Below are 16,136 nucleotides of genomic sequence, written 5' to 3'. Positions count from 1 at the left end.
AATCCAGCCAGTTAAAACAGGAAGACTTCACCAAACAGAAATCTCTAGGAAGACGAATAAACATAAAAGTATATAAATATGCATGTATGTATCTAGATAGATAGAGACATACATACATGCATGTTTGATAGACTTGATACTTGATAGAAATAGACGGAAAAATCACATCACCCACTTCAGCACTTAAGCTCAGTGTCACTAGTACTATACTGTTCGCAAAACCACACTAAAAACTTCAATGAATAGAACTTTTTGACCAGCGACAGATCCATCACAATCGATTACTTTACAGTAGGTCTAAAAATAAAGAACATCTTCATTTTTAAAAGGAATACATGATTGTTTTGTGCAATTCTTTATTTATTCATGGAATAAATGTGTCTGTCTCTCATACACTGTAATTCCAGTGTTATTCCACAGATCTGGAGCATTATAGTGGATCTTTGTCACTGCAGTCACACAGGAGCACTGAATAGAAACCGCTTCATTGTCAATGCTGTCAGCGAAGGGATCATCGTTCACAAGTGTGACAGAAAACAACCATGGCAAGAGAGAAGATGCTGACACTAATTGTGCCAGTACGTACAAGAAAAAAAAAACATGTTTAAATTTCCATACTGTCATACTTAGGCCTATAGTGCGAAGCGTGTGCTGGCAACTTTGAATAGTTTATCTTATTCTGTAAAGCTCAGTCTAAATCAAAGGCTTTCTAGGTTTTAGTAGAATGTGTCAAGAAAAAGAAAGAGAGAGACATTTCCATAGTCTCATCAAGTCAAGTCAAATAATTCACAATATGCCTTCCTCTTTCTGTAAAAATAATAATAATAATAATAATAATAATAATAATAATAATACATAATTAAAAAATAATTAAATTGCTGCCAGGTCCAAATAATCATCAGCCCTGTTTGGCTAACACAGATGCAGAACTCCAAAGAAGGCTCTACACCAAATAAATTTCCAAAGAAGTAAATTCCCCCCAAACCATGCATTCATTAATATATCTTACATAATTTGATAATGCTTTTTAGGCATCAAAAAGAGTCTAGTACTTTCAGCTCAACACATTCTTAAATCCATTTAGCTAAATTCTACAGATTTTACCCAAAACCAGTGCAAATTATGTCCAAAATAGACATTTATAACACTCACTGGCCACTTTATTAGGTACACCTGTTCAACTGCTCGTTATCACAAATATCTAATCAGCCAAATCACATGAAAGCAACTCAATGCATTTAGGCATGTAGACATGGGCTGCGATCCAGTTTGCTTTTTTATGCCCTTCCCTCGCTTACTTCCCTCAGTCTCATTGACTCGGATGTACGTCATTGCTTACGTTGCATGAGTGCCCACTACTGGCGAAACCTTTGCAATGGGCTGAATTGGAACGTTCTAAGCCAAAAATCACTTGGAATCTACTATGGAGTTGATTTATTTATTTTTATTTTTTATTCTTTTCCCTTACGAAAATTGGTTAATGCAACATTCTATATGCATATAGGTGTATTTGGGTTGTTTTAAATATTCAAAAAAAAAAAAAATTAATTATATATATATATATATAATTTTTTTTTACTATATATATATATATATATATATATATATATATATATATATATATATATATATATATATATATATATATATATATATATATATATATATATATATATATATATATATATATATATATATATATAGTGTAACCTTGCCCAGATCTGTGCCTTGCCACAATTCTGTCTCTGAGCTCTTCAGGCAGTTCCTTTGACCTCATGATTCTCATTTGCTCTGACATGCACTGTGAGCTGTAAGGTCTTATATAGACAGGTGTGTGGCTTTCCTAATCAAGTCCAATCAGTATAATCAAACACAGCTGGACTCAAATGAAGGTGTAGAACCATCTCAAGGATGATCAGAAGAAATGGACAGCACCTGAGTTAAATATATGAGTGTCACAGCAAAGGGTCTGAATACTTAGGACCATGTGATATTTCAGTTTTTCTTTTTTAATAAATCTGCAAAAATGTCAACAATTCTGTGTTTTTCTGTCAATATGGGGTGCTGTGTGTACATTAATGAGGAAAAAAATGAACTTAAATGATTTTAGCAAATGGCTGCAATATAACAAAGAGTGAAAAATTTAAGGGGGTCTGAATACTTTCCGTACCCACTGTGTATATATATATATATATATAAATATAAAAGAGTTGTTATTGGTAAATTAAACGCGATATGCGGTGACATCACAGTCCTGTTGCACTGTGGTATATGGAGTAGAGCTGCAACTAACGATTATTTTTTCGAGTCGACTAATCTAACGATTATTTTTATTAAATTTTTTTATTAATTTAGTGTTCTTTTTTTGATTAGCTAATGAATTCTTTGGATAACTCTACAAAAAATTATAAGTATAACTTCTAATATAATATTTCAACTTTTATTATTATTTTTTTTCAACTGACTGACTTCTCATGTGATTTATGAGCTTCTACAACTTTTGACCTCCTAACTGAACTCCTTTCCACAAACTGATCGTAGAAATAAAAACAGTATAAATAAAAATGGTAACACTTTACAATAAGGTCTCATTTATTAACATTAATGTATTAACCAACATCAACTAACAATGAGCAATAACTTTGCTACAGTATTTATTAATCTTTGTTAATGTTAGTTAATAAAAATAGTCATTCATTGTTAGTTAATGATAGTTCACAGTGCATAAACTAATATTAACAAATGAAACCTTATTGTTTGTGCTTAATAAGATTAAGAGAAAACTGTTATTCATTTTTATGGTAACACTTTACAATAAGTGCAACCATGATTGCACTCTCTCAATATTCAAAGTGCAAATAAGACTATTTTTTTCTTTGATACAGAGCTAAGAGATTGTTACAACTACACTGCCCAGCCTAAGATAGCTTTCATATTGAGAGATATCTGTATTCATCAGAAATCTCGTTTGAATGCGCCCACGCGTTTACTTTCACTTTCACGATGGCGTGTAACGTCTGTAAATATGGAGCGGCGGCGACCGTTATCCAACTGAATTAAATGTTTTTTATTTAAATACAAAGCAAAATGACAGTGGAGGTATAATGTAAACGTAGCGGTGGCATATTCTTTCCTAATCATCCTGACACTCTGTCATGGCAATATCACGAGACTACTTTTCACCTCGACGAGAAATCTCTTCACATTTTAATCTCGCGTCACACCCCTAGTGCTCGTGCATCGCAGTTGTGCTGCCGCGGTACGCCATCTCGGTTTTGCAAAGGGAACAAAGGACCGTTTTATTTGGCCTCTGTTTAAAGTATTCCCATACTTTTGATAATCGTGGTCTAGGTTTTTGTGATAGAATAGAACTTTCACCATTGCCAGGAGCAGAAGCCGCCATTACGCGAGATGAATGTAAACAATGTGACGCGTCGACGCATTTCACGCACGTCGACGTATTTTCGTAGTCGACGTAATCGATTATGCCGACGCGTCGTTGCAGCACTAATATGGAGTTGCCTGAAGTGTACATATGAAGCAGACTTGCTACCTTGGTCAAAATTTGAGGAGTCGAGGGTTTGTCCATATAAACTTCCCTCGTCCAAGTGGAACGCATTTCAAAATGGCGGCACGGATTTCTCTGAGGATAAGCGCTTAGGGAAGTACTTAGTGCTAAACGTGTCTAAAGGTGGAGTGGAACGCAGCCAGAGTCAAGACAACCAAGCTCTCTTTTAAACACTACATTATCTGAGAACAAAAGCTGAACACTAGTAATGCATGTGATGATAGCAAGATATTACCTGCCTTTGATTAGCACTTTGATTAGCACTGCCATTTAAACGGCACAAAGGAAAAGCCTTTAAATTCAAATTCATCCCCCCTAATGGACCAATTAATGACGATTAACACCTATGAAATAGATCTGTGAAATATTCATGTGTTACGCTGAAACGCCCAGGTTTGATGCTAATAGCAGCTGCAGATAATTTAACTCTCATCTTTAATGCCTTCTCTTCAAGGGCAGGAATGAGGGAGTGTTGTTCTGAACTAAAGGCGGGTGAGAGAGCAGTTTAATGCTGTCCAAACTAATGTTTAATGATGAGGGCGGTCTCCATAACAGTCTCTCCTGTTTTAATGGACATCGCAGGTTCAGTCTGAATTGATGCGTGTTCCCTACTGTAACTGCAGTGTAACTATGAGAGGCTCATCCAAATTAGATATACAGGTCAGAACTATACATTTAATTTTTACTTTTAGTGTAAAATACAATAAAGTAAAATGAAATAAAAAAAATATATTAACATAAACTCACACTTAGTTCATCCGTTGCATTGTGCAGAATATCTCATTGTATGAAAACAATTTATTTACTAAAAATGTGCCAGCATTTACATCTCAGTCTAGACCCTGAAGACAGAAACCTTGATGCATTAATTATCTTCTAATTTAATTCAACTATGAGACAGAGAGCAAGCAAGCAAGTGAGAAACAATCCTTCTCCTTACAAGCAAGCAATCCCTCTCCTTGAAAAGTCCTGTCCGCTCTTCCTCTCCAGGAGGCTGTGCGGTGTTATATGCTGTAGAGATGACAGCACTCAATGCTGATTGGACATGGAGTCAGACCCAGCTCATCACACTCTCATAATAAGAGAGGAGAGTCTGAGACTGACGGTACCAGCCTGCCTCATAAACATCATCATTATGTTCTTTCTGTCTGTCTGTCTGTCTGTCACACGGCAGTGCTCAGAATCGGCTCATAATATTTTCCAGGAGTCCTACCTCATCTTTTTTCTGTACTATTCTGTTGGGTTTATTATTAGGGCCCGAGCATCAATGGTGTGAGGACCCTATTGTAATTGCTTGGTCAATTCTTCTTCTTCTCCGAAATGAATCGTATCATGAAACTTTGCACACGGGTCAGAAGTGGTGAAAATTTACGTCTGATATGGGTTTCAGAATTAAGTGTGGCAAAATGGCTCGATAGCGCCACCTACAAAATTTCAATTAAGCGCCCTTCGCGCTACGTTTCACATACAGGTATGAAATTTGGTAGACAGATGTAACAGCCCAGTACCTACAAAAAAGCCCCAGGTGTAAAATCTGTAAACCCAACAGGAAGTGAGATATTTTGAGTTTTCTCTGCAAAATTCTTGCAGCTTTTGCCATTTCCAGACGTTGTACTTTAACGAACTCCTCCTAGAGATTTAATCAAATCAACATCATATTTGGTCGGTCTAATCTAAAGGCCTTTGCGACGTTAAATTGCGAAGATCTAGAGTTTTCACTGAAGGGTGTGTCCGTGGCGGCCTGGCAAAGTTCGATGTTTTGCCATGAATCAGGCATACAATGTCCGATCTGCTCCAAACTTCACACGTTTTATTAGAGTCCTGGCCTGAAGACATCTACATGGCAATATTCAGTTACAGTCATAGCGCCACCTGTGGGCAACAGGAAATGTCATTTTACACTGTGATTAACTCCTCGTAAAGATTTAACCAGATCAATCTAATCTGTCCTGGCCTGAAGACATCTATATGACAATATTTAGTTAGTCATAGCGCCACCTGCTGGCAACAGGAAATGGCATGCTTTACACTGTAATTCGCTCCCAGAAACACATTTCAATATGCCACGAATCAGGAAGTTGTTGTAACTCAGACATACAATGTCCAATCTGCTCCAAACTTCTCATGTTTGATAAAAGTCCTGGCCTGAAGACATCTACATGGCAATATTCAGTTACAGTCAAAGCGCCACCTGTTGGCAGCAGGAAGTGTGGCACTTTGAAATGACTTTGCCATATTTCCCTTGTATTTACTCACTTACATGCATGTCGCCCACTGTTCACTGTTTTCCTAAAGCCAACGGGTGCAAGGGCCCTTTCCTCTTCTCTAAAGCAGCCCAACATGGTCTCACCCTCTTTGTCGTGGGGGCAGGGTTTGTGTAAATTTTAGGGTTAGTGTTGTCACCAACCCTGGAAGTAGCTCATTGTAGTCCCTACCAGCCATTTGTTGTAGTCCTTAAAAAGCGATTTCTGTAAAAGAAAATATCTCCCTTTGCATTGAACTTTGAGCATCGTAACTTTGCAATGTTGTTTATGCTCAAACATGAAATCATAATCAAGGATCCTTTTAAAAAAAGACAGATTGGAAAAGCATTTGTCAGGCATTTATTTATAGGCCTAAAATAAAGCTTGGTGTGTGGTACAGATGAACTTAAGAACCATGGGAGGTGAAGAGATGCCAAAACAGTTTATATGTATTGCAGTCGGAGATTTAATTTGTCTTCCCTCCCTCTTCAGCTTCCCCTGGTTGAACCGTTCATAAAACACATCACTCTTGAGACCCCGAGGCATTGCAGCAAGCAAGAGCGAGAGCAGGACAGAATGTGCAAGAAATATAGTCGAGGGTTTTTGAGAGACAGAGGGAGGGAAAGTGATAAAGAGAGAAATAGGAAAGCATTACTAAAACTGTTATTGTTGCAGAGGGCTGTGATAGACTGACACATCGTCCTTAAATTAGAATCAAATGCTCACACATAGACAAGTCCTACAACACTAGCATTCTGATTCATCACAGCAGACAACTTCCAGAAAACCGTTTTACGAATTTAACTCTTTATTTTTCCCAATGATCTTTGAAAATGTGACATTTCAAGAACATTGAGTTTAATTTTTAATTTTATGTTGTAAATGAAGAAATGTCAAGTTTTGAAGCTTTTTTTTTTAGTACCATTAGATTGTTTTCCAATATCTTTTAATGACAATTAAGCATATTTCCCACAATCCCATTACATTTAATGTTAAAAAACAGACACAGGATGAATCTCATCATTTATATTACTTATTAAAATCACCATACACTTAGACAGTAGGCTACTTGAATTAATAGAAATATTATAATTTCATTATTTAAAATTTAATTTATTATTATTATTACAATGTTGATGATTTAAATGATATTTTTATCATCATATAATTTTTTAAATGAATACTCAAATAAAATATATACAAATTCAAGTAAAACATATGGATGCATACTGTAAAAAGGCTTAAATAACAAAAGGCAGACATGTTTTCAAAAATATTTTTTTTCTTAATCCATAAGCATCAAGGATTTTGTCTAGCCACAATGATTTAATCATCAAACATGTATCATGTTTACAAAGATCATATTTATAAAGCTACTTTGTACATCCTAAAATCAAAAGGGACAACCAAAGTGTCTTGATAACATGCTTTAGATTTTGAAAATCACCGCTGTAAGACAATGATCACTCAACACCGGCACCACCAGCATAACATATGACTGATGTGTTGCATGTTTCAAGATCTGATTACACAGGGCCAGCAGCAAAAACGCACTACCAGCGTCATAACACAATTGATCAAGATGTCAAAACCACTCCAATTTAGGCTCTACTTTTGTATGCTGCACATCAGTGAAAAAAACCCTATTCACTGACAGTAATCAATCTCAAAACAAACATCCATTTTTCATACTGCACATTATAATTCTGTGATGCCCAAATTAAGTTTTTTAAACAACGGATTATAATTTGCGTTTTATTCTTAAAGGCACAATATGTAATTTTTCGCCACTGGAGGTCGCCTATTCATGCCTAGCTCGATGACGCCGAGATTGAGTGAGGAATCATGGGAGATGTAGTCTCCACCTCACGGCTGGTGGAAAAGAATCGGGACAGGACTCAAGCAGAAATCATGCTCATGGATGAGATTATTAAAGGTGCCATCGAATTAAAAATTGAATTTACCTCGGCATAGTTGAATAACAAGAGTTCAGTACATGGGAATGACATACAGTGAGTCTCAAACACCATTGTTTCCTCCTTATATAAATCTCATTTATTTAAGGGTGCTTTCACACTTGGTTCGATTGCCTGGACCGAACCCGAGTTTGATTGCTCCCCCCTCCCCCTGCCCCCACTGGACTGTGTTCACATTATATTATTTGGGTCCGACACGCGGTTCGTTTGCGTCATCAAACCAGCAGCTGTTTACTCCGTTGCTTAGTAACGACGGCGCAGGAGAAGGCGGCAAAATGCATAATGTTGCTCTCCTCACCTCACTTTCATATTTTTGTTTTTGAACCGTTGGTTTTGTTCATAACGACACTTGCCTCTATCTGCCGTGACTGTAGTACGCTGAAGGTGAGCAGAAATAAGAAAGGCTACACTACAGCTCTCTGCTTGCAGCACGTCAGTCACGCTCGTTGGGAAAGTGAGTGAAACACACGCACAAACAAACATTTTTATCAAACAATACGGCATTAATAGCGGTTCACTTCGGCAATTTGGTACGTTTGCATTCATATCAGAAGCGAACCGTACCGGAGTTCACTTAAACCGCACCCCAGACCACCCTTTTTAAGCGGACTCGGGTACGGTTCGCGGGTGCGCACCCGAGTTCAGAAGACAGTGTTCACATCATCCAAACGTACCTAACTCTGACGTCAATCGATGCCGGGTGCGCACCAAAAGTGCTAATGTGAAAGCACCCTAAAAGACCTCCGAAGAACAGGCGAATCTCAACATAACACCGACTGCTACGTAACAGTTGGGATCATTAATATGCACGCCCCCAATATTTGCATATGCCAGCCCATGTTCAAGGCATTAGACAAGGGCAGGCAGTATTAATGTCTGGATCTGTGCACAGCTGAATCATCAGACTAGGTAAGCAAGCAAGAACAACAGCGAAAAATGGCAGATGGAGCAATAATAACTGACATGATCCATGATATCATGATATCTTTAGTGATATTTGTAAATTGTCTTTCTAAATGTTTCGTTAGCATGTTGCTAATGCACTGTTAAATGTGGTTAAAGTTACCAGCGTTTATTACTCTATTCAACGAGACAAGACTGTCGTTATTTTCATTTTTTAAACACTTGCAGTCTGTATAATGCATAAACACAACTTCATTCTTTATAAATCTCTCCAACAGTGTGTAATGTTAGCTTTAGCCACGGAGCACCATCAAACTCATTCAGAATCAAATGTAAACATCCAAATAAATACCATACTTACGCGATTAGACATGCTGCATGACGGACACTTTGTAAAGATCCATTTTGAGGGTTATATTAGCTGTGTGAACTTTTGTTTATGCACTGTTTAAGGCAAGCGCGAGGTCCGGGGGTGGTGAGCACGAGAATTAAAGGGGCAGCAGCCTGAATAGGCGCATATTTAATGATGCTCCAAAATAGGCAGTTAAAAAAAATTAATTTAAAAAAATCTATGGGGTATTTTGAGCTGAAACTTCACAGACACATTCAGGGGACACCTTAGACTTATATTACATCTTTCGAAAACACGTTCTTCGGCACCTTTAATGTTACTGTAGTATGAAGCAGAGCAGGGCCGAGTGCTTTTGGAACGAAACAATGCTGCTGGAGTGATTGCTAATGAGAGACGAGCGCGACATGTCTGGAGAGAAGCAGGACTTTTATGCCACAGTCGCCGCTTCCGCTTCTTACGGTCAAGCGTATATGGGGTAAAGCAGCACTGTTTTATCATATTAGATACATTTGAGTGTGTCGAAAATTATGTTATAATGTTTCTCTGTGCGTTCACTCGGCGGCTACAATGCAGTAAGCTAGATCAATATTAGAATATATTTTATAAATGCTGGATGGCTTGTGTTGCTAAATGGCATGGAATTAATTTTAAAACATATTGTATGATGGAGAAAATGCTGTATTATGATTAATAAAAAAAAAGCAGCATCTGATTATGCTATGTTAGCTACACAAAATAGTGTTGTCTCAGAGGATAAAAAAAAAATGGTACTTGTGGAAAATCAAGAAAAAGAAATTCAGACAGTTAGACTAAACGTGTTGAGCTTTACAACAATGATTAGTTTTCTGCCTATAAATGTATACAAATTAGAGATGCACCAATGTATCGGCCAACAATCGGTATGGGCCGATAAAAGCTATTATTATCACTATCGGCCATCGGCAGAAACAGCCAATGATCAAGGCCGATTATATCCTGTCAATCAAAAGGGGGCGGAAAACGTGTTCAGACTGCAACTCATACTGTTTGTGAACAAAATCTCACGTGTTGAATTTAGCTCTTTTTGACCCTAAAAATCACCCGTAGTTCAAGCGAGGTTTGTCAGGTCTGCGTTTTTTGGGGGGGGTTTTTTGCTACATCAAACATTATTTGTAGTATCTCCCATCCAATAATAACAAAGAGCTTTGTGCTTTGTTACTCCTGTTACACTACGCTCTTAAATGTGATGTGACAGATCGCTGTATCACAAGCGGCAGCGCAGAGCACGAGTCTTTTCTTCTAGTTTTTATTTAAGTGTAATTATTTTATCTGAATGTGACAGTTCCATGTATAATTAGCAGCATTATTTGGGAGAGATTTTTTTTTCCTTAAGAAAAATCAAACTATCGGTATCGGCATTGGCTGATATCATTCTGAATAATCGTCTATCGGAATCGGCAGAGAAATTTAGTATTGGTGCAATCCTCTAATCCAAATAGTTATTACCTTGTCTAATAAAACATATAATATATTAAAGCGTCTTTGGTGTTTCCATAGTTTCTACAAAATAAACACGGAAATCGAGGGTAACATGGGTAAGATGTTATCGATAGGCTACGCATGGACACTGTCCATGTCCTGGTTAAAAATACTTATTTCTCTGTATTTAAACATTCTAGGAAACATTTGGGATAACGCAAGTACACAAGTCAACAAAATATATAACACTGTTCTAGTGGTTTTTGGATATTTTAATCCAAAAATCTTACATATTGTGCCTTTATTATTATTTTTTTTATTTAGACATTTTCATATCAGGTATTTATCGTACATCACATGAAAAAACTTGCAGGCCACAGCATGTTGCTGCATTAAGTGGAACAGTGGGCTGTTTGACTGCAATGCCAGCAAAATTAAATTAATAACATGCTAAAATTGTCTGATCCCCATCTGATAATACGCTTTATGCATTATACATTATGAGGGGCATCTGTAGTTCTTTGGCACTGCCAAAAGAACAATCCCTTTGTGTTTCTGGGGTGTTTAGCAATTCAATTCCACGTTCAAGTGAAATTTGAATTAATTAGCCATGGACTAAACAAACTGAAGGACATTTTAAGGTGATCAATGAGGTGAACTAATGAAGGTCTTAGAGACGAGACCCAAAGCAAGAGCTAAATGACCCTCTTCACTGCACAAAAAAAAAAAAAAAAAAAAAAAAAAAAAAACCTTACTGACCCAACCAAAGCCCCTGGGAAGAAACGGTGACCATGTCCTTACTCTTGCATCAGCTCTCTGCTCTAATTTGCTCCCTCTCGGCTCGGCTACATGTGTACTAGCGCATCGCGGCTTAGCGAAAGAGCGCACCGCCCCTGCATCATTAAAGCAACACTGGCCCAAGCCAGCGCTAACCTGAATACACATCTACTGCATCCCTCAGATACCAGTAAGAAGAGTCAATTAATTTCTCAGAGCTCAGAGTGTAACAGCGCTGCATATGTGGTCTCTGTGGGTTTAAAGACGGAGCCCTCATTTCCGGAACCCTTGACTCCATAGATCTGAAAGTGCTGATGTATGCTAGGGAGAGTTACGCATGGATACGGGTTTGAGATTAGATCAATACACAACACTTAAGTGGGTTTTCCTGTTAGAAAATGAAGGAAATCAGTCCTGGCCTTCAGCAAACAGTCCCTGTTATGAGACCTGAATAACAGTAGAGCGCAACAGTATTTTTGAATCTATAGTCTAGGTATTTCCAAAACGTTATTCAGTAAGGAGATCTAAGCTTTCAAACAAACCAAACAGATTCAAGATGAATCACAATATTCAATTCCAAGCAAAAAGTGTTCAGAAAGATGATGGATATAATATAAAATTAAGTCATTTTCAATTAAGCACACTAGCACAGTATAGGCAAGGATCGTCAACAGTAGTCCAACAACTGACTAGTCAGGTAGTGAGTTAGTGAAAACTAGTGAGCTCTTTGCAATTTCTTAGCTAAGATTTTTGTTTGTCATTGAATTCATTCTCTTTATAAACATCCTTTATTCCAAGAAAGACATCCTCAGACAATTTACTGGTGACATGATCTTTAATCTGCATTATTTTAAAGGGTTACTTAAAGGGTTAGTTCACCCAAAAATGAAAATTGCCCCATAATTTACTCACCCTCAAGCCATCCTAGGTGTAAATGACTTTTTTCTTTCAGCCAAACTCAGAGTTATTAAAAATATCCTGGCTCGTCCAAGCTTTATGGGTGTGATTGGAGGTATTTTGGCATGGCATTGTGTGCTACGTCACGGAAGTTAGAGCTTTTTAGAAACAAGTCGAATGGATATGGCTGTTGCGGTGGAAGCTCATTATTTTACTTATAAAGTTTTAAATAAGGATATATGTCTTACACAAATGCATCGATTTACTTCAGAAGGCCTTTATTAATCCCCCCGGAGCCACAGAGAATACATTTTATGATCAATGGATGGACTTTTTTGGACTTCAAAAACTTAGACGAGCCAAGGATATTTTTAATAACTCTGAGTTTGGCTGAAAGAAGAAAGTCATATACACATAGGATGGCTTGAGAATGAGTATATTATGGGGTAATTTTCTTTTTTGGTTGAACTATCCCTTTAAGACCAATTAGTTGACTAGTCATTCACAACAACAACCCACTGAAGAGTTGATTTTGTAAATACACTACTGCCCAAAAGTTTATTGTTCAAGATTATTTGAGAGGCTCTTATGTTCACCAAGGCTGCATTTATTTGATACAAACAGTACATAAAAAGTAAATAAATAATACGTTGAATTTTCAGCATCATTACTCCAGTCTTCAGTGTCACATGATCCTTCAGAAATCATTCTAATATTCTGATTTGCTGCTCAAGAAACATTTCTTATTGTTATCAATGTTGAAAACAGTTGGATTGCCTAATATTTTGGACTGCCTGTGTAAATCTTGATAATTTTTTTTAGGATTCTTTGATATATATAGAAAGATCAAAACAGCATTTATAAGAAATATGAACCTTTTGTAACACTCTAAACGTCTTCACTTTTGATCAATTTGATGCATCTTTTTTTGAATAAAATTAATTTCTTCTAAAAAAAAAAAAATACTGACCCCAAACTTTTGAGCAGCAATATATGTAGTTGTTTTGCATCTTGATTATCTAAGGTAAAATAAGCCTCATTAAACTTGGTAATAATGTAATGTTTACAACAAAAAAAAAAAATTAAGTTGACTGATTTGATTGCATCATTCACAAGTTTTATAAGAATGGATGGCCACTGTTAATTCAGGCTGCCCCGACTCCCACAGATTAGTGGATATTGCTTCAGGAATGAGAGTAAAGTTGTATTTCTTTATTGAAACATGTGGCCTACTGTATAACTTCTATATGAGAACACAAATGGGGATTTTATTTTCGCAACATGATTGTTGCACACATTGATTGGTAAAGCAATCTGTAAAATTTAAAAGAATCAAAAGAATTTAATGTAACAACGGAGGTGTGAGATCTGAGATAACGAAACTAAGTGCAAATTCTCCAGGACCAATTCATCTACTGTGTAGTCAATGAACAGGAAGGTTATATTAATACAAAGTATTAAAAGTAAAAGAATGAGTCATCCTTAAATATAACACCAGAAATTCTTAAAAAGTGACCACTCATATCTGCTCTAGATATGTGCCTTTCATAAAATGATCATGAAGATGATCCCAGAATTCACTTCCAAGAATTATTTGAATGTCTTGCGCATTTAAAAAGTAATTAGTCCATTTACATGTGATCTCAAATACACTGTTGATGAAGGGCAGACTGAATCTGTATCTATGGGTACTAATGCAGTTTTCAAAAGCATCTAATAAAAAAAAAAAGTGTATTTTTTCCCTATAATCACTCTATGGGATCATTTCTAATCTTCTTTTCCCCACCACAGGAAGCGTTATCAAATAACATTCAGACTTTCACTTCAAAAGACTCTCACTTCCTTATTATCTGTCCCTCTATCTGACAAATCTCCATGGAGACGGTGACACTTGACCAATGAAAAAATGAGGGCCTTTTATTGAAGAGTCATATAATGCTCCCTGGAAGCTATAGTGCCAATAAGAGCCATTTTACTAACCTGATCCTTATAGATTTCCTTCAACATCAGCGATTTGTTCATAACGAAATGTTAATGATAACTGCAATGACCTTGCAGGATACATATTACATATTATATTTATAATGTAAAATTAAAAGTAATAAAGAATACGTGTAACCCTAACTGGTGAGCACCACTTATTACCACTTCTTAAAAGAGTTAGTCTAGTTTTTGAAATGCAAACTTAATTTGCATATAAGACAGATATTTAAAGGAATATGACTTTAAAGGTTTATTCTGATGTGGAAATGAGCTGCTACCACATGCAAGCAAGCAAGCACAGAAAGTAGCGGAGAATAAATGTTCTGTTGCCTTGGCGATCTGAGAATGGAAGCAGAGAGATGTTAGCCAATCACAATGACAAATTGTTGGACGCCGCGGAGAAATGTGGACGTGTGCAGATTTTAAAAGCGTGCTCTGAGACTCACGGTGTGTGCGGGTGAATTTATGTGAGCGCATATATAATTGTATGAGAAAGCGAGAGAGGATTAGGCCTTTTGTTTATACCATCTGATTGTTCTGCATCTCAAATGCGCTGGATCTCATCACTCCACAAAAACAATCCTATTTCATGACACTCGGACAAACAATATCCACAAGTTTGTTATGTTATTCCAGGTTTTCCACATTTTGGCAGCGTTCTTTAAGCCTGAGCCAATGACTGTGGCCACCAACATGCTGGCAACCAAAACAATCAAGTGTAATTTTGTAAATGCCATGTTCCCTCGACTCATTTATGCAGATATTTGCTCTTCATTCGGCTGCTTCTTTCTCTGTGGGTCTGGGCAGAGCACCAGAAGTCCTCCACACTCTCAGAACGGCCCTAGATACCATGGCAGAACACTCAACGGCGTGACATCTCTGTTCAGGTCCGGCCAAAGAGAGCACCGGTGCGTGCATGCATGTGCGTGTGAGACGCTGGGAGGGAGGCCAATTTAAGCATGACTCCTGTCCAAATGCCCAACCATACACGACTGCCAACGACACACAACAATACACAAGCAGAACAGCTCTAGAGAGAGAACGCCGCTTGAGATGATCCATATGACATACTCCATATTAACAAACACAAGTTAAAACTTAGTGAGCTGCCAACCTAGATGTGGCAACCAGGGCGGGGCCGAGAGCCATGGGAACGGAGCAAGACCTGTGGCATAAGTGATAATGAGTGTCACCTGTGCGCCACACCTGATGCGAGTCCCACGGAAGAGCTTCGGAATGATAACAGGAGTGATGACAGTGAAGGACGAGAGAGGACCAGGCCTGGACTTCATGTTGTTGTTTTGTTTTAGTTTAAGCATCAGTTGTCCGTGAGGGGCTGCTGCTTTACTTTCATTTTGTTGCTTATGTTTATTTTGTGATTTAACTTTACAGTTGCTGTTTTGCCTGTTCCCGTCTCTTTCTTCCTTGAACACAAACCTTGTTACAGTAGACAACATTTTATTGGGTTAATTTCAAATAAAACATTGCATGTACACTGCCCTCCAAAAGTTTGGAAACGCCCTAGAAAAGTGGGGTTTTGGGCAATATTGCCATGAATCCTTTTTAATTTGTGATACTTTTGCACTGATAAGGGACAACACAAACTAGGAAAACATTTTATTACATAAACAGTTTATACATAGAAAAAATAAATACATTTTGGATTCATCAAAATATCCACCATTAGCAGCTATCTGACCTAAACTGGGTTCTGATTGGTTCATTGTATTCTAAACTTAATTGGCAATCAATTGTTGAAGCTATTAAGGTGTGCTGACCCAAAAATCTTTTACAAACCTGGGCCAAGTTTAAACCAGTAACCAGGAATCACAGCTGGCAAAGGAGCATGTCTGACTTTGACATCTATATATTGCCATTATTATGTAATCAAAACGAATATTATTATTGCTGGTCTTCAATGATAATGTCAAATTACTTTAATGTATTTGTACCAAAAAATGATAAGGATTTATGCTGAT

General features: G+C 37.2%; 1 protein-coding gene across 1 annotated transcript in view; it reads right to left on the bottom strand.

Annotated features, from left to right (window-relative positions):
• smyd3 (SET and MYND domain containing 3) overlaps window positions 1-16,136 on the bottom strand; it is a 240,256-nt gene that overhangs the window by 149,654 nt on the left and 74,466 nt on the right. The window lies entirely within an intron of this gene.

This window comes from Megalobrama amblycephala, linkage group LG5 (genome assembly GCF_018812025.1).
Source record: "Megalobrama amblycephala isolate DHTTF-2021 linkage group LG5, ASM1881202v1, whole genome shotgun sequence".
NCBI classification, from domain to species: domain Eukaryota; kingdom Metazoa; phylum Chordata; class Actinopteri; order Cypriniformes; family Xenocyprididae; genus Megalobrama; species Megalobrama amblycephala.
This window is presented reverse-complemented; position numbering and strand designations above follow the sequence as displayed.